General features: G+C 40.0%; 1 non-coding gene across 1 annotated transcript; it reads right to left on the minus strand.

The window, feature by feature from the left end:
- Positions 1-16,630: 16,630 nt before the first annotated feature.
- Trnav-uac (transfer RNA valine (anticodon UAC)) lies at positions 16,631-16,703 on the minus strand. Its single transcript has one exon. It is a non-coding gene; the product is annotated as a tRNA-Val (tRNA).
- Between the last annotated feature and the right edge of the window lie 7,803 nt (positions 16,704-24,506).

The raw sequence follows: 24,506 nt of genomic DNA on the forward strand, positions 1-24,506 counted from the left end.
ATCTTTTCAATTCTAAATAACTTCTGCTAGTACAAAAGATGACTTTTGCATTTTTGTGTGATTATTAAAGCATTTTAAAAACCAACGTTAATTCTTTAATTCTAATGTTTTTTTTAAAGCTATGATTGTGATAACTATGGTATTATTAACTATTAAGTTTTTTAAAATTATGGTTATGTTCGCTTGGGGGTTTCAATAACATGGTTATATAATTCATACATAAAAATATTTTCTTCTTTTTGTTTTCAAATTTAAACCACTCAGTTTTTTTTCTATTTTTCATTATTACATTAACTAGAATCTCCAAAACAACGTTAAATACAAATGATGCTTGTATGAGTCCCTGTTTTCATTTGGTTTTAATGAGATTGATTACTACTTTGAATTTTCATAGGAAGCTAGACTTCAGGCTTTGATGACAATGTTTATCTTGCTTGGGGAGCTGGACATGGTTCTGTTTATTTAAGCAATGGTTGTGACTGCTGAATTTATCAAGTGCCTTCTCATGGCCTAATCTGTTGTTGCAATGAGTTTTTTTGGATAGATATCAATATCTATCTAGCATTCCTGGAACACATGACTACTTTGAATGCAAAGAGTGAAAAAAAATGGTAACAGAAAAGGCTGTTTATATGTGAATGTGAGTGGAGAGAATGCAAAGAGATACCAAAATGCAAATAGTGAATGTGGTATCATCACTGATGTTTGGATTATCATGAGAATAAAGAAAAGAAAGGAAATGAAGTCTCTAAGAATTTTTTTTTTGTGTGAAACAAACAAAACAAAATCTTGTTTCCACATAGACCTAAATTACTTTTTTGGCAAGATATCAAGGGAGGTTATGTCTTCTGATCCCTGAGTGAATTAGTAAACTGTTGTCCATCTGGTGGACAGGGGTCTTGGCATAGTTTTTGTGTAAAACTAAGGGGCAGATGTTGTCTGTGGTCTTCCCAGGATTAGGGAAAGGCAGCGAATATGGTTTCTATATCTACTACTAAATGAATGAATTATTTTTCTCTTCCAGTGCCCACATTTTGTGGGTCATTAGTAGAGTTATCTCCAGATCCTGACGATCTTTCAAAACTGACCTTCTCTGCACCCATTGCATTTGGACAGGTCTCACACTTTTCCATGTGAAGGGAGAGAATATCAAGTTTGAAGGGCAAAGATCCCAAGGGATTGAGCTAGACACAATAGAGGTTGACCTAATGAAGTGGGACCAGGGACAGAGACCAATGCAGAGACTCAACCTTGAAATGCAGAGATACCACATTAAAACCACAGGAACAGCCTAAGCTCCATCCTAGATTCTTATTAATTGGTCTGGTGTGGGGACTTTGCATTTTTAAAGCGTCTCAGTCCCAGTTAATTTTAATGCTCAGCCTGAGTTGACAACTAAGGTCATGTGTTGTTTAATGATGCTTTGGTCAAAGGTGCACTGCATAGACAAGGGTGGTTCTGTAAGACTAAATGGAGCTGAAGAATTCCTATTGCTTGGTGACATCATAGCCATGGGAACATCACAGGCCAACCCATTACCCATGTGTCTGTGGTAAACCACCCTACTGTGCTGCTAGTTGTTAAAAAAAAAAAAAAGTATAGCACACGTGGTTATGCATGGTACTTAATGATTGGTGATGATCACACACAGTAATATTACTGGTTTATATATTTGCTATATTATACTTTTATCATTATTTTTACTGTATTCCTTCTACATGTAAAAAATGTTTGCTGTAAAACAGGATGTAGTGTTGGAGGCCACGACCAAGTCAAGATGGCGCCTGGCAGTTTGCCAGGAGGAGTGGCTTGTGAGGCAACGCCACTGAGCCATCAAGATGGTGGGGATTCCTTATTGGCTGATTGCTATATCTGTAGGGGAGCAATGCTATGATTGGATGATGCTGATTGAATCATGCTTTATGTAAATCAGTTAGGTATATATACCTCAGCTGTTTCCGCAATAAAGCAGTTCCCGCTTCAACCTTCACAAGTTGCTTGTCACCTCTCGGTTATTTTGCCCAGCTGGACTGCGGCAAGGTAGTGTTTATGTGGGCAGAAATCTTATGCATCTCACGTTTCCCAGGTCTCATGATCACATTATTTTCTCTTGTGATTGATTTCTTAATCTCCTGTTGTTTTGTTTACCATGTCCCTTGGAGCTATTACACACACACACACACACACACACACACACACACACACACACACACACAATTGTTCTAGGAGTATAGTAGTCTATACACCTAGGTTTGTGGAAGTACATGGCATTGTTAGGGAGATTAGTCAGCCATGAACAGGTAGGTAGGGGAAGGACAATGAAGGGCAACTTAAAAGCAGCATAGGAAGCCTTTCTAATGGACAATGTACCTGGAAGATGGGGACCCGGTACGTCAAAACCTCCCCAGCCTTAATGAAGAAAAACTATAGTTTTCCAACCATGCTGTCATTATCTTTTGTGACCAAGTCTCCAAGACCTTTTCTACCTTATTACCAAAACTATGCTGCAACCCCCAATCACTCTGATACCCCAAACATCAAGACACTCAAAGAAAACACCAGTGAGGCCATTCAAAGGGTAATAAACTAATTAATGGGACCAGGGGGAAATAGAGGCCCAAACAGGGGAACTCTACAATGAATTCATGAACTGGAAATTGAGACAAAAACAGGGCACACTCAATTTCCTTAAAAACTCCAGCTCTGTGAGTACCATAATGGGCTCTCCTCCAGGTAACCTGTGCAGCTTCTCTGATATACTTACTCCACCCTCACTTCTCACTCTATTAACCTTTTGTGTACTACTCTGTGTTTTGCTTGAATTCTTTCCAGGGAAGATCTAAGAACCAGCATGCAAGGACAGCAGCAGCGGCCCTGACTGGGTGGGACAGGCCCCAACCCGGGAACACTGTGATGTTTGTTCAGTGAGGAAATTGTCTGAAGACACCTTTCTTGTATTTGAGCAGTGGTTCTGGAATAGTGGGCCTTGGACCTGTTAGTTACAGCAGCATAACTTAGGAACAACTGACCTGCACAATCTGAGCAGATCTACTCAGATCTTGTGAACAAAAGCTCTGCGGGTGGGGACCAGCAATCTGCCTTGTCACAGCCCCTGTGGCATTGTGATGTGGGTCTCAGGTGAGAACTGCTACCCTGACTTGGAGAGTGGCTAAGTGGCTAGAGAACGTCACCCTTGAGAGATCACTGACAGTTCTGAAGTCTGGGGACTAAAGATCACACTTCTGATTGCTGTAAAATGACCTAGGATGATGTCTATCCAAGGAGGGATGTTGGCAATATTTGATAAGGGGGATGAGAAGTGTCCCAAAGCAGTTTCAGTAGAGCTGAAGGTGGTGGGAGTCATGATTCTCAAGGATACGGGGAAAGAGAGGTCAGAAAGAGGTGGGAGTAGACTTGGTCTGTTTGTTACAGACCCATGACTCTTAAAGGAAGCAGAAAACCAGGGATAAAGCTGGAGGTGGTGAGAAACTGATGTGACTCCATTTTTGAAAAAAGCTTCTACCTCAAATCCTGACCAAGGAGGGGGGCGTGACCCTTGTCCTTGGAAAAACCCACAGAGAGTTCCTAGGCACATACCCACCCTGTTGAGTTGTTTGTCTGCAAATAACAGGAGAGGTCTGCAGCTCCAGGTGTCTCTGACTCAGTCAGGCTAGGTGAGGACCCAGAGCAACCCTCTAGCAACCTCCAATCAGCATGAGACAGGGAAAATACCTGGGATGCCAGAAGACCCTCCCACTAGATTATGGTGGTTGATAACATGTTGGGAAGCCATGTAGTTCAGCACATACACCCCTTGTGGCTTAAACCAATCAGTTCAAAGGAATTCCCCTCTTGTACTAACCAATCACCCCTACCCAACTTGTTCCCTCCAGTGAATGTGCTAATCAATGTTAAGAGTTGTTTGATTTTCCTGCAGTATTGAATGATTTGCTGTGTGACTTTGTGATTCATAGAGTATCCCCCCCAAACCTATAAAATTTCACTGAACAAAGGTCCATGATTCACTCCTTGGGACCACTGCATCAGAAAGGGTTGTGAGTCCAGGCTCTAGCTTGCAATAAAGACTCTTGTGTGATTGCATCAGATTCTTCTCCTGGAGGTCTATTGGGGTCCCACAAATCTGGCATTATATTGGCAACCATCACACAAAGTGGGTTTGTGTTTTTCCCTTTAGGAAGAAGTGGTACCAGGTGTTTAGAGAGAATAAGTTCCTGCATGCAGAAGAGAGTTGGAAATAAAGTGATTTTCATTTTCTGGGTCAGGACGGGATTAACTACAGGTTAATGTGGGTAAACCAGTAGTCCCATTTCCTCCCTGTTTTGTGTTGACCTTTCGAAGCAAAGACACTTTAGGGAAAACTAAACAGGAAACAATTTTCTTTCCTTGGCCTGATTGAGAATGCTTTGATGACTGTGTTCCTGGGTTTAACAGCATCTTCCTGGGTGTCTTGTGTGGACCATGTGCCAGGTTCTGCTGAGAGGGAACCAAGTGCTCCCTTCCTTCTTCTGGGACCCAGCTTCTTCTGGGAGCTGCACCAAGTCCAGTCTTTCTCCTTTATAGGTCCCTCTCATGTCTGGAGACAGCACAGATACCTTGTCCCAGGCACCACACTGCCATCCACCTTGACTTGCTGTTGACTTGATTGCTTTTCACCAACTGTGAAATTTTTATTTTCTTTGTTGTGGAAGATAAGTTTCTGGCTTGAGTTTTATTTTCTCCGTGCATTAATGTCCAGAGAGGACGCTCCTTTGTGGAGCTTTGCCTTCTTGCTTCTCCTCCCTCCACACTCCCAGCCTCCCTGTCTTATTCATGAGGTTCACAGTCTCAGACCTTATGCTGGTGCTTGTTAATGCTTGGTTCCAGCACATTCTCTTTGTTCCCAGATTAACCTCTCAGCTTCCTCTGTCACCACCCGCCCCAGGGCACACCTGGGGGTCCTATTTTAAGGACTTCTACTGTAAATCTCTGACACAAGCTGCTTCCTGCTCTGGAAATCTCACAACAAAGAGGTTCTCTTCAATTAGCATAATTACTATAGTTCCCGCATGCATAATTCCCCTGCCCCTAAACATCAGAACAGCAATTCACCATTCAGGATCCACAGGGCCACAAAACCCAAGACCAACCCAATGTGACTTGGACTGGGGATTCTTTACCAGCCGCCTGTCCTTTTCTCCCTGTAATGTCCTGTGGCTCTCAGGAGAACAGCAGGGGAAATTCTGGGAGTGTGGATGGCAAGTTAGGAAGGGTGAGGGGCTTAGAGTCTGTGATGTCATGTTTAGTCAAGAATTCAGAGCAAGATTGTTAGAAAAGCTGGGCCCCCGACTTATCATTCAGAGATTTGTGTCTCATTGGCTGGTTTTATTGCTCATTATTTTGTTTTCATTTTCTCTAGTGTGAATAGAGTCCTGGTGCCCCAACGAGCGACCTTTCATAACCTTGAAGCCAGAGCCTGTTTGTAATAGCAATAGTGTCCAGGCTTTTGTATTTCTACAGGGGCATTATTAGCATTGCACAGTTCTTTCAAAGAGATTGTTGATCTCTTTGGAAGCTTCATATTCTAATAAGGAGTCCTGATCTTTGCTCTGATTTTTAAGCAATGAAGGAATCACACCGGCTCAGATGTCAGGTTGTCGGATGTCCTTTAACAAAGAGCAGGAGCGTCCTTAGGATGAGAAGTGATGTACATGCTGGCTAGTTGCAGAATTTGTCGTATTTTTATTTGTTTTAAATAAGCCTTTTATTGCAAAACAAATTAGATAATGTTAAGAAAACACTAAGCTCACATTACATGAATTAGTCTTACTGATTCAAACAAATCCCAGTCTGAAATATTGATATTTCTTTATGATCTCTGTTAGTTTTTTTTCTTTCTTTCCAAATAATAGAAAGTTCAATTTTGCAGATGCAAAAATAAATAAATGAGTAAGTATAAAAAAAGAATGAATGAGCTCATGCATCTTAAAACCAGAGGTGGTTTTAACTTCATGCATGATAAACTTCATGCATAGTTTTCTCTGCATTTACGGCTTACCTTCATGAGTGGTTTTAGCTTCATGCCTTCATTTGATTTACAGGTTCAAATGAAGTGGTCAGGGCTGGATTTCTCTCTTTCCTTTTTGGCTTTGACTCCCTTGATTTCATCCTGAGGCAAGGACTCCACCTCTAGAGAAAAACCCTAATATAATGCTGAAAGCACTGTTGGAGGCAGAAGCAGGGGACAGATCTGTCCTGACTCTACCATTTCTAATCTTGTGGGCTTCTCCCAAGTTTCCTTTTAGCTACAAGGCTCAGTGTCCTCATCTGTGAAATGGGCTCCTAATAATAACACCTCTCTCTTCTAGTGACTGTGAGAATCAAATCAGGCATCTCTGCAACATATCTGAAGGCTTCTGGCACATAGCTCTTTCTAGTACCTGTTGTTGGTTCCACTGGATAGAGCATCTGCCTGTCTCCTAGAACTTAGAGCAAAAGAACATTCCATCCTGCAAAGCTTCCAAAGTTTCTGTAGTTAGTTTGTGCATGAATAAGTCACTCTGCTGGTGTAATCAAGTGAACCTCAGAACTTTGGCTAGGAGCACAGAAACAAGAAGTCCTCCTCTTTCTTTGTGTATTAAACTTGGAATGGCTGCAACTTTTGTTTGTTTGTTTGCTTGTTTGTTACCATAAAATCCAACCTGGGGATGAAATTTTCACAAAGGAGATGGCTAACTGGATAAAATATCATCAGAAAGGAGCTGGAACTTCAGGATCATCATGAATTTCAAGATCAAAGAATGACTGAAGGCCATCTGCCACTGAATTCAGTTCTGTGTTTCAGGTTTTTGGCTTCCCTATCTCTTGCAATCATAGGATCTTTATTAATACAGGAAACCTGCATAGGGATTGGCTATTTATTTGCCAAGAATATAAAAATCAAGGTGAAACAACTCAGATTTGATGAATTAATAAAGATATATCTTGCTATTAATAAATGTGTAAAATGACACAATTTTGAAAGATAGAACAATCTTTTAAATTCAATATATTTGCCTTTTTGCAGCACTTATTTACTTTCTGGGATTGGGGATTTAATCCAGGGGCAATTTATCAGTGAACCACATCCCCAGCCCTTTTTATTTTGAGATAGGATCTCACTAAATTGTTTAGGCCTCGATAAGTTGCTGAGGCTAGCCTTGAACTTGTGATCTGCCTGCCTCAGCCTCCCAAGTAGCTGGGATTGCAGCCATGTGCCACCATGCTGGGCTGCAACACTCATTTATAATAAACTCTATAGATTAAGTGTACTGTGAATTTTACTGATTCATGAATCAGTTTTTAGAAACCAGTTAGAAAACAGAATGCTTATAAGGTGTGGCACACATAGTAGGTGCTCAGGAGATGGCACCTCTGTGTAATTGGTAGAGACAGAGAAAGTTTGGGCTATGATGCTTGCATAGAAGACTAAGAGAAAGTCACTCTTCTTTTCCTATTCCTCATAGAAATTAACCCATAAAATTCAGTATGTCAATGTTGAATGATTGAATAAATTTCCATGGAGGATGATGAAATCTATAGACATAGGAAAAGATAGCAAATCCAAGGAGGAGCATGGACATATTCTCAGGAGGTGCCAGCAAGGTATCCCAGGGCAGAGGACAGAACCCAGTCACCTGCTCCACACACATTCATATGCTACTGCTGCAGATTAGAGGAGGTGACAGATAATCTATTTCAGTAGAAATACCTCTGGGTGGGGTGGGGCAGGCTCAGGTAACTGCCAGCCTTATTCCTCTGAATACTGAGGGGAGTGGTGGCATGAGGAACCTACTAGGGAACAGAGGAAAAAAGGACTTCTAGGGGTTTTCTGTACTATGAAGCTAGAATGCAAAATATGTTGGGTTTAGGTTATTAGAGAGGGTGAATTTGGAATGCTGAAGAAACTTCTTTAATAAATCTGAAATAGATAGTGTATTGGGATGTTTATTTTCACCATATATTGAATTATATTGTTCAAGCCTAATAATGAATGCTTAGGGAGTAATAAGTCAGTTTCATTCTTGGCAGATATCTTGATCCCAAATTTCAAGATTAAATTTTTGGGGGGAACCAATATCACTTTTAGAATCTGATGTTAGGAAATGCAGAAAACACAAATTAAAATACCACGAAGTGTCTACCCTCAAGCTTCAAGTCTTGTGATGAGACTGGACCAAACTTGCAAATGTTGAAATCCAACCCTCCCACTCTTAACAGTGAATATTTCAAATATTTTCCATGATGCTTACATTTCTGAGTCTGTGCATCTCTAAGCTGGTGACCTTGACTTGTTCTTTACAAAGAGAAAGGGTAGATGGGATCTCTGTCAGCATCTCCATTTGTACCTCTTTCCTTTGTATCTCTTTTTATGATGGAGAAATGCTCCTCTTCTCTTCAATGGCCAATCTCTCTCTTATCCTCTGAGTGCCTCCCATCTCTTCTTCTGAAGATTTTCCCTTTGGTTTTGGTCTGTGTATACGGAATTGACTGGAGGACATCCCTCAAAATGTAACACTGGAAAACAGCTATGCTAGTGCTGGACCATATGATACTGACTTTCAAAAAGTGGATTCTGAGCATCTCTGTCCAAGTTCAGATTCAAGGATGTCACATATTTACACCATAGAAATTGGCCAAAGCTACAAATCCAATTTTTCCCCCAAGGGAGCCAATTGTTCAACATTTGCTAACATTGCTAATTAACAAATATATCTCACTAAAAAGTTTTTTTAAAAAAGGCAAGCAAGCTAACTAGTCTCCTTCCAGCCCAAATATTCCTCCTTACCCTCAGTAGCCCAATGTCATTTGAAGGGTTTTCATACACATGATCCATCACCCCTGCCACATTCCTCTTTACTTTATAGCTTCTGCCTCTAACATGCAATTGAAATCTCTTTGCCAAGAGCTGCAGAGACCTCTAGGTTTACTGATCCCATGCTCTTTGTCATCGAATGCACTCTTAAGGAATTTACATTGATGATCACTTTCTTTTTGGATTCCAAAGCTACCTTCTTAGCTACCTATCAGAATCTCTTTTTTCTAAGTTCTAATTCTGCATGGTTGTGTCAGAGGGAGCATATTTCAGCCTTTTAATGCCCTGATCAAGTTTGTACGTTCACTCAAAAACACATCCAATTTTAAATGATTTGAGACACAGGATTTCTTTAATACCTAAGTCCTCTTTCTCTTCCTAGTCTCTTTTGAACTGCATTTTCTTCCTTTTATCAGAAGCACCAAAGAAGGCAAAAATATCATAATAAAAATTTGCATCTTCCATTGGTGATAAAGATAAAAAGGGACTTGCTAGGGACTTGTAGCAAGATTAAGGAATATTAAATGAGGGTCAGCTAGAAAGGAGAGTTTTCCATGAGACCAGGGAGTGTCAACAAGTAAGATCACACTGACAAAGCCATTCACTGGAAGGGCTCAAGAGTAACGGTGCTCTGTTGGAGTCAGCTGCCAATTACTGTATTTCATTTACCTGCAAATATTTATTGTGCACCAAACTGTATTTATTTGGTCTCTAATCAATCACTTTTTAAATTGAGCCTTTTTTCCCCATGCAATTAAATGACATTATTTTGGCACCAGATTAGCCACTCATTGATTGCGTTAGCCCAAATGAGTTGTTACAATAGCCCTAAGTGTTGTGTTGCCAGTGTTTTGACCCCGTGTTGTTATCACCTGGTCTTGCTTGCTGCTGCATTTACACGGTCTCCTTCAATCTCCAGTGGTGCATCTGTGTCCCTCCCTTTGGAATATTGAGCTGTCCCTGTCTGCATATCCACAATAAACCAGAAGAGGGTGGGACAATATTTTCCCAGTTCTTTCGGACTCTGGCTGGGATTACTGGGCTCCAGGGAATTTGTTGGTTTTGTCTTCTGTCTTTTCCCAAAGGGGCAGTTGGGAAATCATTTCTGGTTCTGAATTAGGAAACAGTGACCTTTCCTGGTAATGGTGAAGGATTTCATTCTTCACATGCTGAACACATTCACGAAGCAGATCGCTACAACCGGCACATGGTTTTGACGTGTGTGTTTCTCAGTGGCTCACTTTTTATACAAATATAATGGAGATCTGCATCATCTCCTCAAAGTTGAGAGGCCATGGATAATCCGCGTGTTGAGTTATCATAACAGACGGTAGCTGCTTCCTTTTGTTCTGTTTGATGAAAAGAAAGTCTACTTTTAGAAGGAGAAAAAGGGCTTTTCGTCACTTAACAGTTCAGTTAAATAAACACTATAAATCCTAGAGCATGGATTTAGATTTTCTGAAGACTCTTAATAGCACATCCTTATTCATTGATCTTCACTTGTATATCACTTTATTGATTGATAAAAAAAGAAACCAAAATAATAATTAAGTTCAATGATGCTGATAATAGATTAGAACTACACTCTCTAATGTGATCGCCTGTGGCCACATATGGCATTGAGCCTGTGAAATGTGGATGGTCTGAATTGTGATGTGCTGAAAATATAAAATGCACACTGAATTTGAACTTCATACCAAAAAAAATTCATAATAATGTTTACATTATTGACGTGCTGAAACGATAAGATCTTGGATATATTGTATCAAATAAAATAGACTTTAAGAAGTCATTTCACCTGCTTCTTTTTACTGTTGTTAATATAGCTAATAGAAAATTAAAAAGGACTGTTTAATGCATTTGTGGCTCACATTTTGTTTCTGTTGGACAGATATACCTAAGACGTTGCCCAAAATGAGTTCCAGTGAATTATGCATAAGATCTGAGTTTGGAATCACAGCCCTAAAAAATCAGAACCTATAACTTAAATGGCAACTGTAAGACAGGTTAGTAGGCTCACAAGAGACACATTTAGATGTGTTTTTATATAAAGCTTGTCAATTCATCCCTCCAAAGACACACATACACTTGAGTTTATTAAGATTGATGGGTGCATGTGTATTGGAGGGAAAGGAGATGGGGATTCTTCTTTTTCTTTCAATCTGCTCATGGTAAGGCTGTGGCTCCACACCCACTACACCTTAGAGACCCTTTCAAAGAACGAGGAAGGGCTTATGCTACTCTCCAGATGAGATGCATTTCCTGTTTTCCAGCCAGTAACCATGGAGATGTAGAGTCACAGTGTTGCACCTCTAGTTCTAATACCCCAGTGTTTTGCCTTCCTCAGTAGCACCTCTATCAAAACCCTTGCACTCTGTTTTCTTAGATAAATCCCTAAGCTGGACACACTGTGCTGGCCATAGCAGGAGGACAATTTTGCAATCTTTTCTGGCTTGTCAAAAATGTGAGACACGAATGCATTAAATAATCATTTTAAATTTTCTAGTGGCTACATTAACAATAGTAAAAAAAAAGCAGACAAAATCAATTTTAAATGTATATTTTATTTGATATAATATATCCAAGATCTTATTGTTTCAGTATGGTCAATAATGTTGGCCACACTTTGTATTTACTCAGCAACCTAATGGAGTCACACTAGCAGGACACTTGAGTGGTCCAATCATATCTGAAAAACCAGATTTGGTGGATCAGTATCTTCATAGCTCCAAAGGATAAACCAAATGGAGGGACTCAGAATTCTGCAAATTCTGGGCCTCTAAAAATCCTCTAATTACATATTGCAACCTCAGAGATGAAGTAGTCAGAGATAAAGGGAATCAGATGGTAGAGGTGGGGTGAATCTGAAAAAAAAAAAAAAAAAAAGTAGACCAGAGGATGAATGAGGTGTGTATGGTCTTGCATTAGGTCTAGTTTCTGTTGTAACAAAACAAACAAAAAATCTTATCTAACCGACCTTTCAGGTGGTAATGACTTATGCTTTATCATTAGTAAGATAGATCTTAGGAATAACAATATTGCATTTCCTATTATGTCTTGAACAGTGTTGACATGAGCATTTTTTCCCTTTGGAACCTCAGAATGTTATGGGAAATTAAAGGATAATCTGTGATGGAGTATGGAGGGGGTATATTCACTAATCTGCCCATCTGCATGGTTATGGTAAGGCCAAGCTTCCAACCCATGGGGCACTTATAGCTCTTACCAAATTGGTTAAGTAAAGTAATTGCTATCTAGAGCTATTTTGCTTCCGAACCACTTTGAGGATAACAATGTGGAAAAGCATCCATGAGGCCCGGCTGGTACCTTGTTAGTGATCTAAAGGAAGGCCAGGTCACTGGCAAAGTGACCACAGCCTCTTGTTCAGTGGGCCTCTCTTTCAGAGAAATACTCTTCAGAGAAGCAGATTTTCGGAGCTTCTTTTTCTAAGCATTGCTTTCCCACAGACACGTTGGATCTGAAGAAGGAACACATTGGCTATGAAAGCTTCGGAGAGAAAATAAATACAGAAAAGCGGTGATATCATTTTCACAGAATCTCTTTTCCAAACATAACACTGCAAGGAGTGTAGAGAGAAAGCTCTTCCTCTCAGGGACCCCCCAGATGTGGGTTTCATTCTCTGCTTTGAGCCCAGGGGCTCAGCGAGGAGAGAACAAAGGCCACAGTAGAGCCAAAGGAGCATCTGATTCAATGTTCTCCTTGCTTATGAATCTTCTGAAGAAAACAGTGGCTAACAGATTTTCCCAAGGTCTCCTTGCCTCGGGATTTCACAGACCTTTTCTCATGGTCAAGGTTTATCCTGATGAAATATCAAGTTGAACACTCATAGGACGATGATCACAGTGCAATTAGTGAAATGGTGAGCAATTTCATTCTCAGCAAGCCCAGGTTTTTGTCTGCACTGGCATCTTGTGCTTAGTAAGATTTTAAACTAAAATGTGCATCTCCTTAAAAGAGCAACAGATTCTCTGAGTCACTCTGTTAAAAGTGAGAAACTCATGTGACTCCATTTTTGAGAAACCAGCTTCTACCTCAAGGCCTGTCCTAAGGAAGGGGACATGACCCTTGTCCTGGGAAAAACCCACAGAGCACTCCTAGGCACATACCCACCCTGCTGAGTTGTTTGTAAATAACAGGAGAGGTCTGCTGCGCTAGGTGTCCCTGACTCAGTTAGGCTAGGTGAGGACCCATAGCAACCCCCTAGCAACCTCCAATCAGCATGAGACAGGGAAAATACCTGGGATGCCAGATGAACCTCCAGTAGTTTATGGTGGTTGATAACATGTTGAGAAACCATGTAGTTTAGCACATATACCCCTCATGTCCTAAACCAATCGGTTCAAACGAACCCCCCCTCTTGTACTAACCAATCACCCCTACCCAACTTGTTCCCTCCAGTGAATGTGCTAATCAATGTTAAGAGTTGTTGTATGACTTTCCCACGGTATGGAATGATTTGCTGTGTGATGTTGTGACGCATAGAGTATCCTCCCAAAACCTATAAAATCTCACTGAACAAAGGACCGGGACTCACTCCCTGGGACCGCTGCATCAAGAATGGTTGTGAGTCCAGGCTTGAGCTTGCAATAAAGACTCCTGTGTGATTGCATTGGATTCGGCTCCTGGAGGTCTATTAGGGTCCCACGAATCTGGCATAACAAAAGACCTTGACTTGGATGTTTATAATTCCCTTTGTCCCGTTTTTCTCATTTTGTTCCTGTCATAGAAAGTCTACTTGTGCACCTCCTCATAAATCCTTATCTTTGTGTAGAATGCGTTCTTTTTTTTCCTCTCATCTGTCATGGAGAAAAAAAAAAAAAAACTTTTCCTTACTCATCAACAGGTTCCTGGCAATATATATATTTGTATATATAAAAATATATAAATGAACAAGAGAAAAACATGACAAGTTAACCTAGTTTAAGGTTTGCATGGCACAAGGATCTCCAAAAATGAAGACCCAAAGACCCAGGGAAAACTATGTTTTGAGTAGTCATTTGAAATTCTGACTGGAGAACATAAGGGCATGATCTAATGGTAGTAAAGTGTGTGTGTGTGTGTGTGTGCGCGCGCGCGCGCGTGGGCGGAGGGTCAGATTCAGCAAGTCCTGTTTGTTCAGGTTCTTCTCAACCTATGTGACATCCCTTCCTTCCAGGTATAGGGCAGGACCCCTGTCTTCAGGGGAGGAGGAGGAAGAAGGTCAGAGAGTGACTGTCTTGGGTTTCAGGCCCTAGTTTAAGCAGCTGTCTTTGACTTGTTAGCTGGCACATATCTCAGACCCATCTCCTTGGCAGTGTCTCTCCTTCTCAGCATTTGTCCAGTTCCTGCCAACGTGCCAGGACTTTTAGTGACCCAGGCTTCACAGTCCAGTGCTTTCTTCCATCCTTGGCTTCGTCCCTCCTTGTCATGTGGGAGTCTTAATCCACCTTAAATTATCAGCAAATTGAGATGATTTCTCTGAGCACATGCTTTTGATTTTTCTCTTTCCCAATCCAATTATTTGTCTTATCCATTTCCAAGCTAGATTCTCTCCGACCACGGCTCTATTATTTATTCCGACTTTTCTCTCCCAAACACAAGACTTTACATCTATCACCCCCTTTGATCAGAAACAAACAAAAAAGACATTTCCATGTATGCACAGGACAAAATCAAGACATCTTGCGGTGGCATTCAAAGCCCTCCACCGTCTCACCTCCACCCATATAGCCAATCTCAGTCCTCACAACTCAACTTCTGATGCCTTGGCTTCCACTGAAGGATTGCTCCAAGATGTGCCTGCTCCACCACTTGGAATGTCAGTTCCAGTGCTGGCCATTCTTCTCCTTTCTGTCTTGGTTTCCCTCTGGGCCCCTACATGTGTTCAGCTCCTCCACGAGGCTGTTCCTTGTCTCCATTCCTTCTGCCTTTGGAACAAGCAAACCCATGTCATTATCCATCTCTTCTTGTACATTTCCTGAGCCCCTAGGACCCAGTGAACTTCTAGAAGTTAGAGGATTCTTCTTTTTTTGCCTTAAGCACATGGCAGAGCCCCTGTGGGTCAATGGACGCTTCAGCCTTCAGTGAGGGCTGAAGTAGTTGCTCTTAGAGTGTGAGATGCAATTCCCCTGCCCCGAACTCCTTCCCTAAGGAGCAAGGGATGCCATGCTGCTCTGTTTTTATATGAACAAAGTCCCTTTATTCTTTTACCTGAGAGAGATACCTGCGTGAAACCATGCTCTGTGGGTCTCAGGAACCTGCTGGACATTTTGTCACGCTGATGACAACAACTCTCTCAAGGACACAGACAGCAGTGAAATTTTTTCTTTTAGAATGGAAGAAAACAGTACTCCAAGGGTTTTGGTGACCGGCAGAAGTTCACAGAGGGGGTCAGTGACAGAAAACCTTACCAAGTGTGCAAGTCTGTTGTGGGGACAAGCGCAAGGAGTACTGCAGACATGGCATACTTTAAGGGTGTCTGAGTGGCAGGCCACTCCCCTCATGCTAGGTGTATGAGCAGCAGGCTGCTTACCCCCTAGGCGCAGCCCTGGGCATGAGGCCATGTGTTGCAGTCCCTGTGCTTGCTCCACGGCCCACTCCTCGACTGGTTGCTTCAAGGGCAGTTAGCAGAAATTGCATTGGTGGCTGCCTGTCACCTGTTTAGCTACTGCCAGAGTATATCTACATGGTAACTGCACAATGAAATAAGACCTGCTTCATGCTTGGTCTCCGGAGGTCTTGAATAGCGACGCTGCAGCCACATTCTCCTGTACTCTGCTCCATGTACCTCTTTCACTGGATGAGAGAGAGCCCATGCAGTCTGTAACCTGGTAGAGCAAACCCTAGCACACTTTCTGGCTTGTTTAGAAGAGTTGATGTCGCCTTTTCCATATTACAATCAGCTTCCGTAAAGAGAAAGTATCGTTTTCTTTATTTTCAAATTGTACTTGACTTGGGTGACTGTCACTCCTGTCTGGCTGCACTGCCCTCAAATGGGATTAGAGTCCTTCTGTGTGTCAGAAAGAGAGCTTCCAACTCTACAGGCCTCACACCATCGGGGTTCATGCTATGGGCTCTGAGGCCACCACTGCCCTTATGTGGGCAAGGTGCTGTAAAACAGGGACAATTAAGCTGAGCCTGGGACCCAGCTTCCCCCACCCCCCACAGCCCTGTACTTTTCCAAGCTTCTCACGTACAACCAGCACTGATTTCCCCATAAAGCTCTAGAGTCATTCAGTCAATGGATGAACAAGAAAATCATTCATATAAATTACCTGGGCGGCTCCAACGGGGTTCATAGGGAAGAAGAGTTATCATCAGTTGGAACACCTGGTGTTCAGGAAGTCGGAACACCAATAAATAAAAGAATTCAACCTCCAGCTGAAATCAGCATCGTAATGGGCCTCATATCCCTAAATTGGTCAGAAAGTATCATGCCTGTGCACATTTAGTTCAGACAACACTTAGGAAGTATCTACTGTGCTCAGGGGCAGTAGTGATTAGAGACCACTAGTGGATGAACAAACTAATTGCTGCCCTGGAGGAGTCCACAGCTCCACTGCCAGCTGAAGTTCTTTACTTGGATTTCAAAACATGAATGGAGGCTCTATTGCCTCTCTTGGTTTTGGTCTGTACCTCATTCCCTCTGGAGGAATGAGGGTATCAATACAAATGCTTCAAGTCTAAAGTCACCACTGAGGCTGGGAGGCATTCTCATTTTTCTTCAAAAGCACTTTTTAAAAAGAAATATGTTTTCTTGGAGTAAAATTTTTTTTTTTCTGGTGGTGCTGGGGATCGAACCCAGGTCCTTGTGCATGTAAGGCAAGCACTCTACCAACTGAGCTATATCCCCAGGCCCCTCTTGGAGTAAAATTCGAACTGTTCAAGTGTGAACAGATTGTGTGGGCACTACACTTGACCCACCTCTACAGCTCATCTTAGGTCTTTCCCTTTGCTTCTAACTTCCCAGACACTGGACCTTGTGGTTCTCAACACACCCCAATAATTTTCCTTTCCAGGCTCTGTACTGGATCTTCCTTCTCTTTGGATTATCCTTCTCCCTGGAAAGATATTGCCTCCTCTCCACAAAGCAGAATCATTTTAAATGTCATCGTCTGTGAAATGCCATTTTGATCAACTCTCTCTACCAGGTCCCTGTGGACTAATAATTTTCCTGGCCACGCTGTTTCCAATGTGTATCTGTTGAATGCACTTATTTGTTTATGGGTTTACTCTTTTCCTTTCCCACTGACATATAACTCACTGAGAGCAGGGACCTGTATCTGTCTTGATGTTTAGCACATGCCCAGCATACAGCAGGGGCCCAGTCAAATTCCAATAAATGAACGAATTAATTAAAACAGTAATGCCAAAAAATAGAGTGAAAAGTCTCTTTCCCAGTCCAACTCCATGAAGCTAACTACTGGTAATGGACCTACATCTTACCTGCTATGGTTTGCATGTTCCTTTCAAAATTCAAGTGTTAAGACTCAATGGTCAGTGTAATAATATTAAGAAGTGGGGCTTTTAAGAGGGGATTAAGTCAGGAGTGTTTCCTTCCTTGTGAATATGATTGAGGCCCTTGTAAAAGAGGCTTCATACAGTGTCCAGCTAGCTTGCCTTTCTGCCTTCCACCATGTGAGGAGACAGCAATGGGTACCATCTTGGAAGCACAGAGCAGCCCTCACCTCACTGAACCTGACAGTGCGACTAGATCTCCAGATCTAGTCAACTTCTGTTCTTTATAAATTACCCAGTCTCAGGTATTCTAACAGCACAGAACAGAAGAAGACACATCCTTCTAAATGTTTTACTCTGCATGTACAACAGCACCCACATACCACACATGTACCTTTTTTTTTCTCCTTGCTGGAGAAAACATGGCTTTTACACTAGAGATCTCTTAGGGAAAAACTCCCAAATGTAGGCATGGAAGAAAAAAACACACACACACACAAAAACCCAGAAATCTACTATGATCAAGGCTAAAGATGACTGTTTGAACTTTGAACAGACATAGAACTTCAAACTGTAAATATAGCTGCTCATATCGAGGGTGAGGAAAGCAAGGCTCCTTATCTGAAAAGAAATTTGGAATTCAGACTTGGTAGTAGAAAGATGTCTTTTATGTGGGTAATGAAAACTCAAAGTGTAGACTAGTAGTACTTTATGTAGGCAGAGCTCTTTTTATCATTACTTTTATGATCAAAGGTTGACTTTCAAATGATGGATCCATTTTTATGAATTGAGAATAAAATGCAACTCAGCAATAAGGACTAGAAGTGCACATTTAACAAAAATCAATAGCAACATGTAAATGAAATATATCCAGCTCTTGGAATGCTAGCCTGGAAGAGCCCACCCATACAATGCAGATATTGTGCAATCTTTACCAAAATAATGGTTATTCAAAACATGAAGTGATTTGAAGGAAATCATAATTGGAAAGCTATATTTGGAAACTGTCTCTGATGGAAATAGTATAATTCATTTATTTTTTTCACCTGGAAAACCTGGATGATCTGAGAATTACTGGATAAATGAAATTCCTAAAAATCACAACCACACTCTGAGAGGCCAGTTCTAGAAGTTCATGACAGGCATACAAGTCTGGAGATGGCTAGTGTTCGGGACTTAGGCACCGACAAGTGATAAATGCTTTTGTCATTGTCTGGTAGTGAGGTTTCTCAGTCATAGTCAAATGCCATCTCAGCGTGACCAACTAATGCTATGGATTTGCTGATTGCCTATGAGCCTGATTTACTGATGCATGCTTCATCATTCTGGTTTGGTACAAAGATCTGTGGCACTTTGGAAGGACTGTGCTTTTATTTTTCACCCAATCCAAAATTATGTTTTTGACTAGATGTGAGGCAGAGTACAAGGAGAAGCAATGCCAGAAAGTTCAGATAGGTGAAGCCAGGAAGCTCTAGGCATACAGGTGAAGGGGTATTAATTTGGGGGCTGGTGAGCCTAGGAATTAATAGGACAGAGTTGCTACTGATCACTAAGTTTTACCATTCATTTTCATAGCTGTAGACATAATAAAAAAATGAATATTTTATTCTCAAGGCTTTGGAACATAGACACAGTCCCATGGTCCATGGTGAATTATTACTTTGTTTCAGGAGTTGCCCTATAAATAATTCCTGAGGCTGAAAACTCATAAAAATAAATCTCCATGTGTTTCTAACTGGAACTTCTGGTGTTCTCAATGTCATCTCCAAAATAAAGCAATCACTGTTCAGGTTTTTTTTTTTTTCCGCCTAGCACTGTGTGTATTTTCTTGCCCCCTTCCCTGCCCCCCCTCTCCCTTATGTGCGAATGATTTAATGTTTGCAGAGAAAGGCAGACACTTGGCTGTCATCCTCAGAGATCAGGGATGCTTTAACAACTTCACTAATAGATTCCATTTCTCATTCTGATTGGTTGCCAGAGGGCCTGTCACTAAACACACTTAGCAAATCGATGAAGATCTTGTTGTGGCACTTTGCCCTCTGAGATTCAGTGGTACCCATCTGTCCGTCTTGTTACCACTTCATTCCAGAGAAGAAATTGTTCGAAAAACTCTTACAGTTTCAAAAATGGATACATGGGTTATGCATTAGAAGAATCTGTAAGGGATGTTATGTTTCTTCCCTTGACCTATATAAACCACTATCGAAAATGCCTGCTTGGATTGACGTGGGACCTGGAGGCAGGCGTAGTCATTTTTTTTCTTTGTCTGCATCCCCTCGGTTATATCAGTGGCTCTTAGCACACCAATCCCAGCTGCCAATCAACACACGTCACAAATCTGCTCAAAGGAACTCATGAGCCTAGAGAAGTCATTCAATTGCCACTGTTTCAATTTCCCAGAAATTCTAGAAAACTCTAGCATGTGGCAGGGGCCATAGGCATTAGTTTTACTCCTACAAGATCATTGTCAATGTAGGATCAAGTTTGATCGGCTGGAGACAGGAATGGCAAAAGAATCAAGTGGCAAGTGTTTTTTATGTTTTCAAGCTAATGAGACGATGAAGGAAAGAAACACTTCCCATTCCTAGGGGGAGGGCATGGACTGAGTGGGAATTTTCAGAAAGAACATTCTTTCTTCCATGCCCACTAGAATAATAATAAAGGGTGTGGTAGAAAATTTGGAAAATAATAATAATACCCCAAATTATCACAAATGAGAAATAAACATTGCTAAAACTTTAATGATAGTGATCCTCAGCACTACATAAAAATGAATAAATAAAAAATAAAGGTCTTAATAAAACTTTAATGATAGAGTTTGCCTATCATTTAATCTATAAATGTGTTTCCTTTTTACTTTAATCACATACAATTATGTCACGTTTAAGTAAGTTGAGTTTTTTACAATGTTGCCTCAGGATTTTTCCACTCCTTAGTAATTCCCAAAAATTGTTTTAAAATAAGACTTTTTTTTTTTTTTTTTTGTGCTGCTGGGGATTGAACCCAGGGCTTTGTGTATTTGAGGCAAGCACTCTACCAACTGAGCCATTCCCCCAACCCTAAAATATGACTTTTTGTGGGAGAACAACCTTGCACATGACTGAGTCACCCTCCCCGGCTGGGTGCTGAGGTGCTCAGTCACAGAAATGTGGCAGAGCTCTCCCCACCCTTCTTGGGTGCGAGGGTCGGTGTTTCATGCATGGGTGTGTCTTGCTACAGCCCCATGGGTGAAGCTATGCTCACCTGTTCCTTTGTAATGTAACCCCTTACCCTGTTTAGGATAGAATCTTCCATGAAAGTGCCTTGTGTGTGTCCCCTCCTCTTACTGTGCCCTTGGGTGTGGCCTACCCAGGTGTCAGTCAACCTGCTGACAGTGGACATCATGAAAATACACTAAGCCCCCTGAAACCTGACCCCTTGCCTCATTTGAATAGCTTTTCCTCAATAAAAGGGGTCAGCGGGTGCTCTCACTCTCTCTTTCTGCGGACCCTTAAGGTCAGAGGAGCCGACACAGTGACCCCAAAGAAAAAGGTATTTGTGTCTCTTGTGTGGTTATTTCGTGCAGCCCAGTTAGCCCAGTTTAACTAGAGCGACCCCTGAGCCTTTTAGTCTCGAGATCAGAAACCTGGCAACTTTTAATGCCTATACATATTCAATAATGTTTAACCAATCTTTAGACATATAGATCATTCCTTTTTTTTAAAAAAAAAATCATACATGTTACCAAGACCATCTCTCCTTGCAAAGCTTGATGTTCAGCTCTGATTGTTTTTTCATTAAAAATTCATAAAATTATTATTACTGGGAGGAAAACTATAAATATATATATTTTCTTTTTGTTATTAGGGATTGAACCCAGGGACACTTTATCATTGAGCTCAGTCCCCATCCCTTTTTATGTTTATTTTTTAATTTTGAGACAGCGTATCACTAAGTTACTTAGGGCCTCACTAAGTTGCTGAGGCTAGCTTTGAAAGTATGATGCTCCTGCTTTAGCCACCTGAACTGCTAGAATTACAGGTGTCCACCACCATGTCCAATTATTTTTTAGGCTTTTAAAACATACGTTGCCAATTTAAACAATGGAAAAATTATATTATTAACAGTTCTTCAATTTTCCTTTCCTCTCATCAAACAATTGAGTAAAAGAACAAAAGCAGAAGATTTACTTAAAATAAACAAACAAAAATTGTCTTTACCATATAACAATTGACAAAATAATTTTTTTAAAAAAAATTTGCATTTGTTTCTTCACTAGCATTTCTCTGTCCTCTTCTCTTTTGGTATATATCTAGTAGACTTTTAGAACTCCTCTGTCATTTTGTATTTATGCAAGGCCTGTTTTTATGTAAGAATGATTTGAGTGCTCTTTTATTGTTTTAGAAGGTCTATTTATATATGATGGCTATTAATCTTTTAACTAAAAAAATCTTTTTATTTTTTGAGGTAGTAATGCTTAAATTTTAAGATGATCCAGTATATTGATTTACAAAACTTTTTTTGATAGATCTCATTTTCATGTCAGCTAGTTATACATATGTAAAATTTTAATTTATGTTATAAATTCGCAGATGTTAAATGTGATTTTAAGATTATCACATATTTAATTTATTTTGTCAAATGATAACACTAGTTCCATTGTTACGGAAAGCTGGGTCCCTGTCCCTGGTGCTAATCCAATATTGAAGACACAGTCTATGCTTAAGGACAGATAACTCTGCCTAGGATGGGAAAGAAAAGCAATCCTGTCCCCCCCTCCCCCAATTTAAGGAGGGGAATATTAGGGATGAGAGATTAGGGAGGGGGAGAGAAACAGAAAGAGAAAGAAATCTGTTTGTTTTAAAAAGAAGTTGAGGTGGCAGAGCAGCAAGGGGCTATATTCAAAGCGTAACGTGAACCAGTATTACAGCATTAAAAATGAAATTTCTCTGACCCTCCCTCCTCTACAGTTTGGAACCAATTTAGTATACTGGGTGAGCATACAAACTCTGAGAGTGGACTATTGGTTTTACATGGCTGAACCTAAACTAACTGCCTGGGTATGTTACTTATGTTCTTGACACTTGAGTTACTCATTGATCCGAATGATGATAGGTATAGTTCAATGCTCAGAGAGGGCTGGCAAGTAACACATGAATCAATACAGCTATAGTGCTTCAGAAGATGTTGCTGTCATTGAAATTGGTCCATAAAGAGGAGCTGCTTCTACTGCTCATAAGTGTGGTGGGTTCTACCAGCAGGTATATATCAGTTGTATAGGATATCAGATGTCATTTCAGTATTGGATTCCTTCTAGAGAAGGAATTCCAACTGTGGCAGACTAGAGTCATGTGACTTTGAACAGGGCACTGAAATTCTCAGTAGTAGTATTCTCACTGGCAAAATAGTTTAACTGTCTCAGCTTTATAAAAATTTTGATATTCAAGCCTCAGCTTTATAAAAATTTTGTTGTTCAAAGTGTATATAATTTTGCTTTTGACTTTTTGTTTGACTCATAGGTTATTTAGAATTGTGTCGTTTTGTTTTGATAAATTTTCCAGATATCTTCCTATTACTAATTTCTAATGTAATTCTGTTGTAGCCAAAGAATATACTTGAATTCCATCAGAAATTTATTGAGACTACTGTCTAGCCTAGAATAGAGTCTATATTGCTAAATATTTTATGCTTATTTGAAATACTTTTTTTTTTTGGCAGTGTTGGGTATTAAACCCAGGGCCTTGTGCATGTGAGGTAAGCACTCTACCAACTGAGCTATATCCCCAGCCCTATGCTTATTTGAAAAGAAAGTGTATTCTGCCATTATGATGTGGAGTATTACATAAAAATCAAGCATGGTTTGGTTGATAGTCATATTTAGGTCTTTAATCTCTTTCTTGGTTTTCCATCTACAACTTGTTCTCAGTATTCCTAATTATTTTGGTTATTTTTGGTCTTGTCATCCCTTAAAAATTTTCTTATCAGCTCATTAGTTTCTTTAGAAAATACTATTGGAAATCAATTAGGATTGTGTCAGACATAAAAAAAAAATTGGGGGAAAATTAACATATTAATATTGAATTTCTGATCCATGAATATAGTAAGTCTCTCCATTTATGTGGAATATTTTAAATTTCTTTCAGTAATATTTTAAAGATTTTTATATACCAGCATTAAATTTGTTATTAAGTTCATTGCTAACTATTCTTATACGCTTTCGTAAATAGTTTTCTATGTTTCAACTTCTGATAGTGTGTTACCCATGTAAGAAAAAAATACAATAGATTTAATTCTACTAGTTTTTTTCTGTAGATTTATTAGGATTTCATGCATAATAATGTCTTTTAGAAGAAAAGAGTATTACTTCTTCCTTTTTCATCTGTATGTCTTTTTCTTTTTCTAGGGATGGTGCACTGGCTTAGATAGACTTCTAGTGCATTGTTTAGCAAAAGAGAGCATTTTGCCCTGATGTTGCAAGGGGCATGTGCATCTGACCTCACTGCCAAACTCAAGTTACCTTCAGTCTTTTTATCTTACGATTATGTTAGCGGCAGCTTTTTAATAGATATCATTGATCATTTTGAGGACACTTCTTTCTCTGCTGAGATTTTTTTTTTTTATCACCAATGAGTGTTGGATACTGTCAAATAATTCATCTGCTTCTACTGAAATGACAAGATGATTTTTATTCCATTATTGGGCTAATAATGGTGAATTAGACTGATGTTAAAAACATCATACATTTGTTTTAATATTTTGATGGCTGCATTTTATTGTAACCGGTTTCTTTTAAATTCAATGTATCTTTCTGCTTTTAATATATTTTTTTTATTTTGAAATAACTTAAGATACAAGAAGTGGCATGAATAGAGTCAAAGCAAAACAAAAAAAAATGATAAAAACAAGCAAAAAATGATGCTGATTCAGCTATGGATCTTATTTGAATTTTACTCATTTTTAAATTATTTCAGTGTGTGGTAAAAGTTCATGAAATGTTATCATATATATAGATGTGTTTTAAATCATCATTACGATCAGGATACCTAACTGTACCAACACCACAAAAACCTCTTTTGTGTTACCATCTGTTATACCCTCCTCTGAACCTAACCCCTGGCAACGATTATTCTCATTCACTGCTATAATTTTGCCATTTCAATAATATTTTATAAAGGAAACTTAAAAGCTGTATAACTTTTTGAATCTTTTTGCACTCAGT

The sequence above is a fragment of the Urocitellus parryii genome, chromosome 7 (assembly GCF_045843805.1).
Source record: "Urocitellus parryii isolate mUroPar1 chromosome 7, mUroPar1.hap1, whole genome shotgun sequence".
NCBI lineage: Eukaryota > Metazoa > Chordata > Mammalia > Rodentia > Sciuridae > Urocitellus > Urocitellus parryii.